The sequence below is a fragment of the Schistocerca serialis genome, chromosome 6 (genome assembly GCF_023864345.2).
Source record: "Schistocerca serialis cubense isolate TAMUIC-IGC-003099 chromosome 6, iqSchSeri2.2, whole genome shotgun sequence".
In the NCBI taxonomy this organism is placed as follows: Eukaryota; Metazoa; Arthropoda; class Insecta; order Orthoptera; family Acrididae; genus Schistocerca; species Schistocerca serialis.
The window spans coordinates 315,766,773-315,783,522 of record NC_064643.1 but is presented as its reverse complement, the minus strand read 5'-3'; the positions used below and the strand labels follow the sequence as shown (position 1 = coordinate 315,783,522).

Below are 16,750 nucleotides of genomic sequence, written 5' to 3'. Positions count from 1 at the left end.
AACAGAGGTTAACTCTAAAGCAAGCTTGTTCAGGAGGCATAACTGTGTCAATGTGTTTGTATGTTCTGCTGTATGTAACAGTTTTGAGCAGTTTATAACATATACTCAGGAGTGCCGTTGGACAATAACTTTCTAGGCCATTACTGGTTTTCCCTGTGTTTCGTATGTCAATAATTTTGGATGTTTTAAAGCATAACTTAGACATCTACGATGGGATTGGTTCATGTATACCTGATGAAGACTTATGCTCACATGAGAGTAAAGTGTCATTTTTTGTGAAAAATGTAGTTTTAATGCTTCTATTACATAATGATCTCACTGTGTAGCTGATTTTGCAAAACATACAAAGTCTATGAAAATATTAATTGGTTGATGGTGTACTTCTGGGTGTACAGCTGAATTTTTTCCATTTTATGTACAATAATTCAATGTCTGACCTAGTCATCTTCTTCAGGTCTGCGAGTTTTGCTGTTGTGTGTACTCATTGTTTGGACCAGACTGTGAACTCCTGTTGATCTTGTGCCACCATTTATAGCTAGTTTCGCCTCTCAGTGGCCACTACACCCTTTGATGTTCTGATATTCCATGAATCACACATTCTTTCAGCATTTGCCAGCTCTGATGGTTGTAAAGTGAGTGCCGGACCCCAAACATTGTGCAAATTTAAACTTCTCTCCATGTTATTAGGTTTTCCAGTGCCTCTATTTTGATAGACTCCTTAATTATGCTATCCCAAAAACTTTGCACCTTGATACTGGTCTCATCATATTTCATTTCATGATTACATTTGAAGCAGTGCTCAGCAACAGCTAATTTGCTTAGTTGCGTTCATTGGAAATGTCACTGATGTTCCTTTTCTCTCTCATTGACTGTTCTAATAGGCTATCACACCTAAGACATGCCAAATTTGCATGAAATGCATGTATATTGAAATAAAGGTGTCATAAAACCTACTAAACAGGGGTTAAAGTTTCCATTTAAATAAGGCCTGGAGTTCAGTACTCAATTTATGAAGATCTTGTCATCTGAGAGCAAACATGTTATCCCATAGACAACACAAATGTCCCTCTTAAGAATGTACCAAGATAAGTTCCTGGGAAATCAGAAAAACATCACCCACTGTACAAGTAGCATTTCAAATAACATCTATTGAAAAGCACTGGTCAACAACAAACTAATGCCCAAGCTGAGGTAGTGTAGCAACACACGCAGACTCAGGCCAGACAGTTTCCCATCACTGATAAATGTTGTGCTGCCAGTAGTGAGCTGTGTTTTTTGAATGGAGAATGTCACCATTGATTCTAGTATGATCTCAGCATTAAAACTGTCCAATGGAGACACCAAGTCACTTCCATCTTTATCTGAAGAGTACAGATGATACCTATTAGTTTTGTGTCATTTACACTACAACAGGTGGTGACAGTATTAATATTTCTGAAGTCTAATGGTGATGGCAGTAGAAACTGAAGGAGCCATGTCAGTGTGAGCAATTGGAGATATTGCATTGGTGTTGGTTGGGCCACCAAGAAACTAGCTGTCAGTGCAGTAGTACCATAGGTGGTTGCAGTGGTGATGGCAGTCAGCAATGTTACCAGTGGATACAGTGGTTGGGACCACTCCAGGTGTGACAGACGCAGTAGAGGCAGAGGTGGCAATGATGGTTGTAATGGAAAGAGTAGTAGCTGTGGCAGTGGCTATGTATATTGTGTGACAAGTCACAAAGCTTGGATAAAATCTTAAACATGTTACTGCCCATGCCTATGTACGCTCTGCATCTGTGGGCATCTCTTCCATGCCAGAATGAACCTTTATTCTGCAATGGAGTGTGTCTTTTTGAAACTTTGTGGCTGTTTAAAATTGTATGTGGGATTTGATTTGATTCAAGAACTGTGTCTTTCATGTGTGATGGTGTTACCAACTGAGCTATTCTGACCTGTTTCATGACGTTCCCTCACAATGATAATTCTTCCAGTACTTATCTCCTACTTTACAAACTGAAGATGTGAAGACAAGTTGTGAGTTGTACTTGGATAGCTCACCAGGTAAGAGCATATTCTGCAAAAGGGAAGGTTCTTGTATTGAGTCTTCCTCTAGCACGCTGTTTGGAAGGTTCTTGTATTGAGCCTTCCTCTAGCACATTGTTATAAACTGACAGGAAATTTCATTTCACCTGTGACCATCCACATAAGTTGCTTACAGGTCATGATCACCAGTTCAGCTTTGCCATTGACTTTGGATGGAATGGTGTCACCATAGAGTGTTGTTTGGCTTTTCAATCATAGTAGAACCATTTGAATAACAGAAATAAGACTTGACACCACTGTCACAATTGTTTGCCATTGGCTTCTATATCCAAGAACTTGGTTAGTGCCCTGAGGATGGCCTAAGTGTTGGTGGACAACATATTTACAAATTATAGGCAGTTGGGAACAATGTCCACCCCTGAAACCAAATTTATGTAAAGGATGGGTTTGTGGAGACCAAGCACACACCATCCCATAGTTTAAGGGCTGTTGACCAGGGGGCAAAACTCTGTGGAGGTGAGGACTGGTTTTTTGTATGCATTTACCACATCATGGGTCATGTGTTCCATGTCCCTATTGATCTATAACCAACATACGTGTTGCTAAACAAGATCCTTCATGAAGCTCATCTCCCACTGGCTCAGGTGCAGGCATTCCAAAATTGTACTTTGTAGATATTGTAATTGATCTCACAGTACACTTTTTAATTTGGTGCTCAGCATGATGATGTCAACTATTAGTAAAAGGTGGTGAAGTACCATAAATAATGTCTTACGTCTCATGCAATGAGATGTTTGCATCCTTTAACATACCCAGAATGAGTGCAGAGTACCACAATGCATGATGCCATGATAAACACCAAGTGTTGTAACTAGTAAGCAAAGAGTGTGAAAGATATTTCACGGACAATTACAGAATTACCGGAGTGTGACAGTACAAAAAAGTCACAAATTAAACGCAATGAGCATAAGCCTAGTCAACAAGAATTTGGGCTGAAGCTAGCATGTGACTAAGGTTAGAGTCCACAAAGTTGCATCAGGAAACCTATGGTACCAAAGGCACTGCCCAGTTTGTGTGACACTCCCACCGCTTACAGCTGAGTTGTGGATCACTTTGACTCTCAACTGCGAACAACTCCTTATCCAACTAACAAGGGTGTGGTGAGGGTACCAAATCCCTCACCCTCTTTATGAGGCATGTAGGGCAGAAAATGCCTCAACCTCTGCCACAGTCATGGAGTCAATGGATAAATGGCAACAGAGATCTCCATCAGCAGTTCTGCCTAAGAGCACTCTGCTTGGACACTGGGACATCAGGGGCAATGCTGGGGGCAGTGACAGGCTGATTTTCCACCAGAGACTAATGGTAGAGAATCGATGAGTAGGGTTGATACTGTCTGCAGGTTGAGTCATAGATGAAGGGAGGTGCTCTAGTTCCATCAGATACTCACTTGGCAAGCAATTCTTCTGGGTGAGGGGTGTCTTCTGGAAAGGGTTCAATTGTGATGTGAGCTAAACATGGGTGGCTGTGGGTGTCACTGGGTGCTGGAAATGAGGGTTCAGTGGTCCCTCTCACCTGTGCTAAGGCCCCCTGTGTGCCATAGCTTGCGGTACTCAGTTTGACATAGGTGTAATTCATTCACAAGGTGTGTCAGATGCTGCTGACTCTCTGTCACAATATAAAGTTGTTGTGCTTTATTTCCCATCACAGTTCCTTGCAGCCAGCTGGATGGCTGCAGAAACGTGTGCCCAGATGGCTGATACCATGGGACAGACTGCATAAGGCACGGGATGTGACAGCTCAAACATACCACCTTGCTGATGACTGTGTAGTGCCTCTGCCAGACTTCATCTACATCTGCATCTACATACATACTCTGCAATCCACCATACGGTGCATGGCGGAGGGTACCTCATACCATAACTAGTATCTTCTCTCCCTGTTCCACTCCCAAACAGAACAAGGGAAAAATGACTGGCTATATGCCTGTGTATGAGCCCTACTCTCTCTTATCTTATCTTTGTGGTCTTTCCATGAAATATAAGTTGGCGACAGTAAAATTATACTGCAGTCGGCCTCAAATGCTGGTTCTCTTAATTTCCTCAGTAGTGATTCACAAAAAGAACACCTCCTTTCCTCAAGAGACTCCCACCCTAGTTTCTGAAGCATTTCCGTAACACTCGCATGATGTTCAAATCTACCAGTAACAAATCTAGCAGCCCGCCTCTAAATTGTTTCTATGTCCTCCCTCAATCCGACCTGATAGGGATCCCAAACACTCAAGCAGTACTCAAGAATAGGTCGTATTAGTGTTTTATAAGCGGTCTCCTTTACAGATGAACCACATCTTCCCAAAATTCTACCAACGAGCCAAAGACGACTATCCGCCTTCCCCACAACTGCCATTACATGCTTGTCCCACTTCATATTGCTCTGCAATGTTACGCCCAAATATTTAATTGACGTGACTGTGTCAAGTGCTACACTACTAATGGAGTATTCAAACATTACAGGATTCTTTTTCCTATTCATCTCCATTAATTTACATTTATCTGTATTTAGAGTTAGCTGCCATTCTTTACACCAATCACAAATCCTGTCCAAGTCATCTTCTATCCTCCTACAGTCACTCAACGACGACACCTTCCCGTACACCTTTTGATTAGGGTTGCTTGACACAACACAAGAAACTTGGACAGGGCATCCTATTAAAGCACTGCTGAGACTGTTTTAAGTGAGACTTGAATATACTGACCAACTGCTCAACCTCTGCATTTGATGGCAGATGGGAAGGTGTGGTGGTCAAGTGCTGAATCCATTTTGGCAGCAGAATATCACAAAATCCTCAGATACCAACTGGCAACAATTTTCAGAGACCAGGGAGTGCTGTGCTCCATCAGTAGCAAAAATGGCAGCTAGGGTGTGAATTGAAGTGTGTGAGCAACATGTGGGAAATTACACAAGGTGTCTATCACCAGCAGCTACATGGCCCCTAAGAAGGGATGAGCAAAGTCTAAATGATCACGTTCACATGGGTGCTTTGGCATGGGCATGGAGAAAATTTTTGTGATGGGGCACAGCTGAACAGGTATGCACGTCAAGCTCAATGACATAATCAATTGCTGGCCAATAGACATGTCGCTGGACCATTGCTTTCATGTGAAATATCCCCCAGTGGGATGCAAGTAACATCTGTAGTATGTATTGTTGCACTGACAGTGGGACAACACTGCAGCAATTCTGATCTTCTGTAGCTAGCAATAATACACTTTCTACAATGTTAAACCTATCAGCACATGAAAATGTTCTGACTATACCTGCTAGACTGTTGTAATTGTTCTGCACAGGAGTGTATCTTCACTCATGGTTGCTGTGACTTCCCATGCTGTCATTGGAAGTTCGTTGAGGGTGCCCTGAAGATTCTGTCATAGTGTAAAACAAATTGTATCCTACTTGTCAAAATCACATTCAGGGATGCACTGGTAACCGATACAAAGCATCTGCATTCACATGCTCGGAGGTAGGCTGGTAGTGAGTGTCATAATAATAACTACTGAGAAATAAGCCCCAATGCTGTAAATGCTTTGCTGTTATGGTGTGGAGAACCAAATAGAGAGATGAACATATTATGCTCTGTAAGGAGGTGGAACTTAGTACCACACAACAAAACATGGAACCAACTTTCTCACACCATATATGATGGTGACTAGCTGCTTCTCGATCTGGGAGTAGTTTTGCCATGTGCCGACAAAGCCATTGAGGCAAATGCAGTAGGCTACTATGAGCCATCAGGACTTTTATGAGAGAGAATGGCACCAATGCTAAACTGCGACACACCTGTGGCCAGATTTAAAGGTTTACAGGAAGTGAGCATTGCCAAATAGGGAATGCAGTGGAGGTGTTGCTTTAATTTTGGGAATTACAACTGACATGTCTCCAACCACTTGAACTTTACTCCTTTCTTCCAAAGCTCATTTGATGGATGACAGAGTTGAGCATCACATAGAATCAATTTCATTAAGTTATTTACCTACCATAAAAACAATAGCAACTACCGAATGTCCTTAGGAACTGGCAATTTGTTGATTGCTGCAACATGCTCTACTATTGGAAATATGTTGTCCTTACTAAACATGTGCCCTAAGTACTGCATTTGAGACAGAGACTTCTGGGTGGCAAAATTGTGAAAAATTATTCTTGAACTATTTTCCATTGTGTTATTTGAATTAATTTCTTTGTCTTCTAACTACTTCCAATGAATTTTTGCTGAATAGTATAACAGTTTGCATGTATTGTCTGAGCTTTATCAAGTTTACATTCACTGTGGGTATATGTGTCCAACTCAAACAAACTAGCAGCTAATTTCATGAACACAATTTTTGTAAACATTCTTCTTTGCTGATTCTCGATTTCTTCTTTTCTGAGAGGCTGCTTCAGCATCTGTGCAGTGTTCCATGGTATACGTGATGTGATGTGAAAACATTTGCTGGTAAACTCAAACTGCTGCATTTTGCCAAAGAGTACATCAAACAACAATACAACACAAACAAAATATCAGCTCTAACATAGCATATCCAATGTAAAACTCCAGGCCTGTGTGCCATCTGAAACCTATGGTAAGGCATAATATTAACAAATGACATGATTACTTATTAATATATGGCAATATTGGCACTAAGAACTTTGTATTCTGAACTTTAAGAGAAAAATGCCAATCACACAAAACCCTCATACACTCAAGGAGCAAAAAAACTTCCTTTCTCAAGCATGCAGTGCAGCTCATTGTCTAATCTGCTTGCAGATTTTACAAATGCTTTTCTCTGGTGGAGCCAGTTACTCAAATGTCATCCATATAGTTGATGCTTTGTGTATTGATTGTGTGCTAAAAATTGCCACAAAGTTAAACATTGTCATTGGGTTTCTGGATCATGACCAGTGACTCCAGCCCAAGACTCTCTCATCTGTCAAGTTCCACCTTCATCTTATCTTGCATAGCATACGGCATGGGTTGGATTAGACAGAACTTAGGAACTGCTGACAGTGTCACTGTAACATGTACCTCAAAATTGGTGGCTGTACCCAGAGCCTTACCAAAAAGTAGGTTGAATGACTGCTGCAATGCCTCCAAGTTCTGAAATGGCATGATCTGAGAGACAAGATTAATTTTATCAACTACTTCAGTTTCACAACTAGCGAAAACATCAAGTCTGAAAATATTTTCTGTCAACTGTGAATTTACAACCAAAAGCATGAGCTGGCATTCCACACTTTTGTATTTGGCCACAAAGGAATCTGTTGCCCACTGTAAGATTGCTGGGGGGGGGGCATCTTAGCTAGTGATAACTATCTAGATTGACCAGATTGGCTGAGGCCTCTGTGGCTAATTGAAACTTTGTGCAAGAGTCAGCTACCTCCAAGTCTACCATAATATGATGCAGCTGTAAGCCTGATGACATGTTTATGGACATAACTGTGAACACTAGAACATTGTCCCACGGCTCTGCTCTCTGCCATTTTCTGCAGGCAGCCTCTAAATGTCCTAGTGTTTGGCAGGCTTGACAAGTTGCAAAGGAAAAGGGAAATTGTCTCCTCTCATGTAGTGACCAACAATTTGGACAAGACTGCCATGCCTGCAATCATGAGTCGAGTACAGGAAGGAGGATGTGTGCACCCGCTGGGAACTCATTGGGAAATTCATGCTACCGTGACCAAAAGTGGTCCGCTGTGGCCTCCATCTGTAGCTGGTCAGTGTCGAGATGACAGAACAACGCCTCTGTTGTTACATTCAGTTGACCAACTCAATAACATGCTCACTAAAGCTTGAATAGCCCCAATGGGGAGCTGTTCCCCTGATGTGACTCATCAATTTTGACCATCTGTCAATAGTTCAAAAACACATTCTGTGCTGGAACAATCCACTCCTATGATTTTACAATTTGTGCTGCGTCATCTAATGTTGGATCGAAATGTGCATTAGTCTGTACTGTGCTGTCTCATGCCAGCCACGCCACATCACAGATGAGAGGGTCTGCATAGAATGTGCTACATTTTTTACACTCAAAGTGACATCTAATCCTAGCCCCTGCAAGTCAGCTGCTACCCATGCCACATAGAATTGTCTGGAATTCTTCTTGGTGTTAATTAAATCACATGTGGGCAGCATCTGCTGACTGTAGTAGTGTGTTAGTAACTGACATAACTATGCAAATTCTACTTTTGCAGCTTCTGTAAGGTGTCCTCAGCAGATGGGATGAAACACTGGGTTTCACCAAGAAATTAATTCAACCTCAGCATAATACCCCAGAATAGTTTTTTAAGAACGACATTTCTGACCATAGAAGTTTCAACTGGTCGTGGTTTGATCCAAATAAACCTTATTAAACTTTGCTTGTGGCTGGTTGCTGTTTCAGGTATAAACCTCACTGATTACAGCTCTGACTTACTTTCCAGCACATTGTTACCCAAATGATATCCACAATATATGTGAGATGTAACCTGTAGCAGAGGTGTTGTAAATATGCAAATGGCTTTCATAAGAATTGACTGCCAAATGTTCGTAAGAAATTATGAAGTCCTCATCAGCTGTGCCAGTGTCAGCCCAAAATAATATTTATTCAAATGCCCTGGTCAGCAACATGCTAGTCATAGCTCATGTGTGTAAGAGTTGCTCATAATTCATATGGATAGTGGCTGAATTAGTACAGTGTTTCCTCACATACCTAGGTCAGAGTATTGGAGCATTGGAGATTGTAAAGTTTTCTTGAAACTGCTGTTTAGTTCCATTGCCAAGCTGTGCAATGAACAATGATTGACATTTGCAAGGAAGAATAACAACTGTTTATTGAACTAAGAAACAGAACTCAAAATACGGTTTCTGCATATGAAAGTCTGCACTACGTAATTATGAACAGGAAAGTCAGTTCTTGATGTTTCATGGAATGTGCCTACAATGACAAATTCCATAATGTCATAGTAGGAGGTGGAGGAGAAGGATACCAAAGAACATTGGTCATAGGATCCAGCGAGGTGACATTGGGCATCAACATCTGTTGAGAGTGTGGCATGCATTCGATCAGAGGAAGGTGTCATGAGGTAGTTCAGCGAAGCATCGCACCTAGGAGCTGCTCATGCAAGTTCAACATAGCATTGATGACAGGTGCACAGGGCAGTGGCAAAAGCAACTCTGATCACTGGGCTGCAGATGCGATCAGTGTGAAGCCCATAGTATGCGTAGTTGGGCAGCAGCCTAAATACCCTTCAGCAGAGGCACTGAGTAAGGTTATGGCATAAGCAGCCTGAGTTGTGCAAAGCTAGGAGGTAAACAGCTCAGTGAGTTGTGTCAATGTGAGCTGTTGATGGAGAGACGGCAGCCTGCAAGACACATATATTGTACTTAGCTGTATACCCCAGGCAGATACAATACACTGGATGAGTTAAATGGAAATTAACCTCCGGACATGAAACTGTAACAGTCTTCATATTTGGAGAGATGAATGCAAACAATTTACATAATTTCCATGGAGGCAAGCATTCATTGATTGCATCCTGTCTTTTGCACAACAGAATAAACAGTTCAGTAGCTCATATGATAACACTATAAGAGAACATGATGTCAGCAGGTGCTATAAATGATTACATACACATCTCCAGTCATCTAGGTCAGGTTTTACTAAACGTGTGCGGAATTGAGTTTAAACCATGAAAAGCACATAAGCCTATGTGAGTAGTATCTGAGAATAACATACCATACTAACACAGAGTTCAGGACAATAATATAGCAAATGTGGACTGATGGATTTAAAAATGCATCAAAAGTGTCTTTAGAAATTTAGCTGGAAATATAATCATCTTTATGAATGTGAAATTGCAGTGCCCTGCTGTGAAGAAGAAAGGTGCAATGTTGCTTCAGACATGCATGCATGTCCAAAGGGACAGGTACTTTGGTGACTACAGCTGCTATGAAAGACATGAAATGTATTCACAGTTGCAAATATGAACCATCTGTAGCTGTATTATGGAATGATGACAATGAAGACTTGTGCTTGAATCGGACCTGATCCAGGATTTCCTCCTTTGTAGTTAGAGGTGGCTCATATTCGCAAGTGCAAATACATTTCATGTCTTTCACAGCAGCTCTAATTTATGGGATGACAATGTAATTAATGGATGACAATGTATGGTAGTTTGGGTCTGGCCTTGCTTTGTACATGGATAGCCAAAGTGGTTAAGATGACCGCTCACGTAAATAGGGGAATCCAGGTTTGAGGCACAGTCCGGCACAAATTTTCATTGCTGTAATTCTATTATACAGCTGGAGGTGGTTCATATTTGCAACTGCAAATACATTTCAAAAGTAAATATCAGCAATGTGAATCTGAATGATTTTGTAGTATTAGATGATGAAACAAATAATCTTAAAGGTAGAATGAAAACACTGAGCTTGCATAGACTAAGGAACTCAAACTAAGTAGAGAGAAACCAACAAACAGAGCAAATAGCAATTTCACAAGAAGGTAGGAGATTATTAACAGAAAATATTATTCAATGGCTACATAGATCAGACTATTTGACAGACTCTTGCTGATTTTTGTTTAATGGCTGGGAGTGGGTAACTACTGTGGTGGGTGGAGGAACTGAATTGTTAGTGTCAGGAAGCTGGTGGTACTCTACAGTGGGTGGAGTACCAATGGAACAGTGATGGATACCTGGTAGTCATCTGAAATATTAATATGAAAATACCAGTTTTAGTACAGTCATTTATTACACAGTAAATTACAACAGTCTTGATACTGCTTAGGGAAGTCATCATCCCCAGGATGCAAGTTGTAGGTGGCCCGTGAAGAGGTGCTACCACCAGCAGCACCTTGGAGCTTGTAAAATGGTGATGACAGTGAGCCTGCATGGATGCAGAACCAACAGTCAGTAGCATGCAGTTTGCCCACACTGCATACTAAAGGCTTCCCAACTGCAGCAGACATGATGTGATGAGGCATGCCAAATCATACTGGGGTACCAGCATAGATGGGACAGCCTGTCAGTGTCTGCATACATGAGCAGAGGTAGGCAGCAAGGAGTTTGTCCACAAAAGCGATGACAGTTGAGTGGCTGCTCAGCCCTGGGCTCAAACAGTTGACTCCCAGTGTAGGAGGCTGGCAGCAGCTGAAGCAGACCCCAAGTGACCTGCTGATTGGAGGATGCATCAGACAGTCCACAGCATCAGACTTGGCACAAGCAGTAGGGCTGCAGTTAGCAGCAGCAGGGTCTGGAGGTGGTGACATGTTGATCCGTGTGGACATGTAGAGCATCGTAGGTGCCTCCTTGGGACTGCTGGCTGATTGTCTGCGCTAACTTTGGTTAAAAATGATAAATATTTATACAGACTCGGCCTGTCCTTGTTCTGCTGCAGCATCAGTTTCTATCACACAATCAACAACAAACCTGTCTTGAATGGAAAGCTACTAGGTCATCCAGGCCACAGTGGCTCTGCCTCTCTGTTACATCATTGCTGTCATGCCTCTGGTGCTTCTGCTCATTTGTGGCATGTAGTAATTGAGCTGATGCCTTGGAGCAAGTACTTGGCTTATCAGCAGGTAGCCCCTGTTGAAACTGTGTCAATCCAGCTCTGATGTGACCCTCTTCCATGGCGTTTTGCATTACCTGCAGTAGTGGCAATTACTCAGCCATGCCAAACAGTAGTGGTGATGCTGCACTTAATTAATTAACCAGAAATAGTAAAACCAATACAAAAAATTAGTAAAAAGAGAATTATCTATCAATAGTGACAATATCTCGTTGTTTTACTACTGATAAAGTTGTAATTGTTCTCCAAAAAGCTTGTACATCATTTTGAAACATGTGAGTGATATGTTACAGAGGTTGGCATGAGAATACTCTACTGTGTAAAACTAAAGATTAACAAATTTCACTGTTTGAATTTGACCTCTGAGATAAGAACTCTTCAGTAAATAAAAGAGAAAAAGAGACTATTGAGTAAACAGCAAAAGAAACATGATTAGTGGACACACAAAGGAGAAAATAGATTTAAAGCTTGTGAAACTTTAAAAACTATTCCCTCATTGGAAAAAAAAAAAATACCTAGCATAGCAAAATTTAAAGCTGTAGGTATGTTGTTGTTGTTGTTGTTGTTGTGGTCTTCAGTCCTGAGACTGGTTTGATGCAGCTCTCCATGCTACTCTATCCTGTGCAAGCTTTTTCATCTCCCGGTACCTACTGCAACCTACATCCTTCTGAATCTGCTTAGTGTATTCATCTCTTGGTCTCCCTCTACGATTTTTACCCTCCACGCTGCCCTCCAATACTAAATTGGTGATCCCTTGATGCCTCAGAACATGTCCTACCAACCGATCCCTTCTTCTGGTCAAGTTGTGCCACAAACTTCTCTTCTCCCCAATCCTATTCAATACTTCCTCATTAGTTATGTGATCTACCCATCTAATCTTCAGCATTCTTCTGTAGCACCACATTTCGAAAGCTTCTATTCTCTTCTTGTCCAAACTATTTATCGTCCATGTTTCACTTCCATACATGGCTACACTCCATACGAATACTTTCAGAAATGACTTCCTGACACTTAAATCAATACTGGATGTTAACAAATTTCTCTTCTTCAGAAACGCTTTCCTTGCCATTGCCAGCCTACATTTTATATCCTCTCTACTTCGACCATCATCAGTTATTTTGCTCCCCAAATAGCAAAACTCCTTTACTACTTTAAGTGCCTCATTTCCTAATCTAATTCCCTCAGCATCACCCAACTTAATTCGACTACATTCCATTATCCTTGTTTTGCTTTTGTTGATGTTCATCTTATATCCTCCTTTCAAGACACTGTCCATTCCATTCAACTGCTCTTCCAAGTCCTTTGCTGTCTCTGACAGAATTACAATGTCATCGGCGAACCTCAAAGTTTTTATTTCTTCTCCATGAATTTTAATACCTACTCCGAATTTTTCTTTTGTTTCCTTTACTGCTTGCTCAATATACAGATTGAACAACATCGGGGAGAGGCTACAACCCTGTCTTACTCCCTTCCCAACCACTGCTTCCCTTTCATGTCCCTCGACTCTTATAACTGCCATCTGGTTTCTGTACAAATTGTAAATAGCCCTTCGCTCCCTGTATTTTACCCCTGCCACCTTTAGAATTTGAAAGAGAGTATTCCAGTCAACATTGTCAAAAGCTTTCTCTAAGTCTACAAATGCTAGAAACGTAGGTTTGCCTTTCCTTAATCTTTCTTCTAAGATAAGTCTTAAGGTCAGTATTGCCTCACGTGTTCCAGTGTTTCTACAGAATCCAAACTGATCTTCCCCGAGGTTGGCTTCTACTAGTTTTTCCATTCGTCTGTAAAGAATTCGTGTTAGTATTTTGCAGCTGTGACTTATTAAGCTGATAGTTCGGTAATTTTCACATCTGTCAACACCTGCTTTCTTTGGGATTGGAATTATTATATTCTTCTTGAAGTCTGAGGGTATTTCGCCTGTATCATACATCTTGCTCACCAGATGGTAGAGTTTTGTCAGGACTGGCTCTCCCACGGCCGTCAGTAGTTCCAATGGAATATTGTCTACTCCGGGGGCCTTGTTTCGACTCAGGTCTTTCAGTGCTCTGTCAAACTCTTCACGCAGTATCATATCTCCCATTTCATCTTCATCTACATCCTCTTCCATTTCCATAATATTGTCCTGAAGTACATCACCCTGGTATAGACCCTCTATATACTCCTTCCACCTTTCTGCTTTCCCTTCTTTGCTTAGAACTGGGTTTCCATCTGAGCTCTTGATATTCATACAAGTCGTTCTCTTATCTCCAAAGGTCTCTTTAATTTTCCTGTAGGCGGTATCTATCTTACTCCTAGTGAGATAGGCCTCTACATCCTTACATTTGTCCTCTAGCCATCCCTGCTTAGCCATTTTGCACTTCCTGTCGATCTCATTTTTGAGACGTTTGTATTCCTTTTTGCCTGTTTCACTTACTGCATTTTTATATTTTCTCCTTTCATCAATTAAATTCAATATTTCTTCTGTTACCCAAGGATTTCTACTAGCCCTCGTCTTTTTACCTACTTGATCCTCTGTTGCCTTCACTACTTCATCCCTCAAAGCTACCCATTCTTCTTCTACTGTATTTATTTCCCCCATTCCTGTCAATTGCTCCCTTATGCTCTCCCTGAATCTCTGTACAACCTCTGGTTCTTTTAGTTTATCCAGGTCCCATCTCCTTAAATTCCCACCTTTTTGCAGTTTCTTCAGTTTTAATCTACAGGTCATAACCAATAGATTGTGGTCAGAGTCCACATCTGCCCCTGGAAATGTCTTACAATTTAAAACCTGGTTCCTAAATCTCTGTCTTACCATTATATAATCTATCTGATACCTTTTAGTATCTCCAGGGTTCTTCCATGTATACAACCTTCTTTCATGATTCTTAAACCAAGTGTTAGTTATGATTATGTTGTGCTCTGTGCAAAATTCGACCAGGCGGCTTCCTCTTTCATTTCTGTCCCCCAATCCATATTCACCTACTATGTTTCCTTCTCTCCCTTTTCCTACTCTTGAATTCCAGTCACCCATGACTATTAAATTTTCGTCTCCCTTCACAATCTGAATAATTTCTTTTATTTCATCATACATTTCTTCAATTTCTTCATCATCTGCAGAGCTAGTTGGCATATAAACTTGTACTACTGTAGTAGGCGTGGGCTTCGTATCTATCTTGGCCACAATAATGCGTTCACTATGCTGTTTGTAGTAGCTTACCCGCATTCCTATTTTCCTATTCATTATTAAACCTACTCCTGCATTACCCCTATTTGATTTTGTGTTTATAACCCTGTAGTCACCTGACCAGAAGTCTTGTTCCTCCTGCCACCGAACTTCACTAATTCCCACTATATCTAACTTCAACCTATCCATTTCCCTTTTTAAATTTTCTAACCTACCTGCCCGATTAAGGGATCTGACATTCCACGCTCCGATCCGTAGAACGCCAGTTTTCTTTCTCCTGATAACGACATCCTCTTGAGTAGTCCCCGCCCGGAGATCCGAATGGGGGACTATTTTACCTCCGGAATATTTTACCCAAGAGGACGCCATCATCATGTAATCATACAGTAAAGCTGCATGCCCTCGGGAAAAATTACGGCTGTAGTTTCCCCTTGCTTTCAGCCGTTCGCAGTACCAGCACAGCAAGGCCGTTTTGGTTATTGTTACAAGGCCAGATCAGTCAATCATCCAGACTGTTGCCCTTGCAACTACTGAAAAGGCTGCTGCCCCTCTTCAGGAACCACACGTTTGTCTGGCCTCTCAACAGATACCCCTCCGTTGTGGTTGCACCTACGGTACGGCTATCTGTATCGCTGAGGCACGCAAGCCTCCCCACCAACGGCAAGGTCCATGGTTCATGGGGGGGGCTGTAGGTAAGGAGATGGTAATTACATTAGAGGATAACTCATTCCAGTCATGATTTTTCTTGGTATTATTTTACTTTTTGTCAAAACAATAATAATTTTGAGAAATCTGTAAAATTAATGGAAGACACACAAGTCAACACTTATATTCATTAGGAAAATTCCCAGTACTCTTTATAGATGTATTTAAAAGAAAAAATAACTGTTCCTACCTTTTGGAAATGTTAGTTCTTTCTCAGGGAGCAAAGAAAGATGCGTTTGGGAAGGAGGGCATGCCACTCAGACACCAGATTGAGAATGGCCCACCTGTTGTGAGGACAGGGAAGCTAATGATCCCTTCAAATGACAAAGTTGCATCAATAGAGCCAACACTGCCTCTCCTGACATGGCACTCTTAGGATTTTGTGTGCCTCCTTTGGTGTCTTTTGTATTCAATGTCCAGCTGGAACACTAGATTGTGTGTTATGACTGTGGTTCAGTTGGACCATGCTATTGTGAAAAATTTGTTTGTTCACAGCCTCATCTATATATACACCCACACTCTGAAAACCATCATGACATACATGGCAGAGGGTACTTCACATTTTTTCCATCCTGAATTTTCCATTGTTTGTACTTCACATTGTGCCACATGTCAGAGTTTCTTCCCATTGCATTTGCTTATGAAGTCTCTCTATGCACACTCTGTAATCAGTCTAATCTTGTCTTTGAAGTTCTGAAGAAAGCAGTATGGAGGGGGATAGTAGTGTTTTCTGAGATTCTTCACTTAATACTTGTTCTTGAGACTGTGTGAGTAGGCTTTTGCAGGCTAGTTGGCATTTATCTTCAGGTGTCTGGAGTTAAGATTTCAGTGATGCTCTCCAGTATGTCAAATGACCTGTGACACTTTGTTCTGTCCGTCTTGGTGTGTATTCAGTATCTTCTCTTAGTCCTATTTGGTTTGGGTTTCAGAAAATTGACAGCAATCTTATAGGATGGGATGCACAAGAGTTTTTTAAGCAGTATCTTTTGCAGACTAACTGCATTTTCCAAGTATTATGCCAATGAGCTGAAATCTGTCACCTGATTTACAAACATTTCATATTCTCTTAAACTTTAACAACCAATATTTGTATAAGTCTGCTTGATTCCAGTTGCAACTAACTGATATTGTAGCCATTAGATACTACTTTTCAGCACTTTGTGAAGTATTCAGTAAACATTTTTCACTATTTAAAGCAACTTTCCAACCTGTACACTGCTTTGAAACCATATTATGGTCTGACTGAATATTTTATGCAACTTTTTTCAGATAATATTT

The 16,750-nt window shown here is 41.1% G+C and overlaps 1 protein-coding gene across 1 annotated transcript in view; it reads left to right on the top strand.

The window, feature by feature from the left end:
- The window catches only part of LOC126484845 (myosin-VIIa-like), a 406,864-nt gene that overhangs the window by 106,236 nt on the left and 283,878 nt on the right, over positions 1-16,750 (top strand). The window lies entirely within an intron of this gene.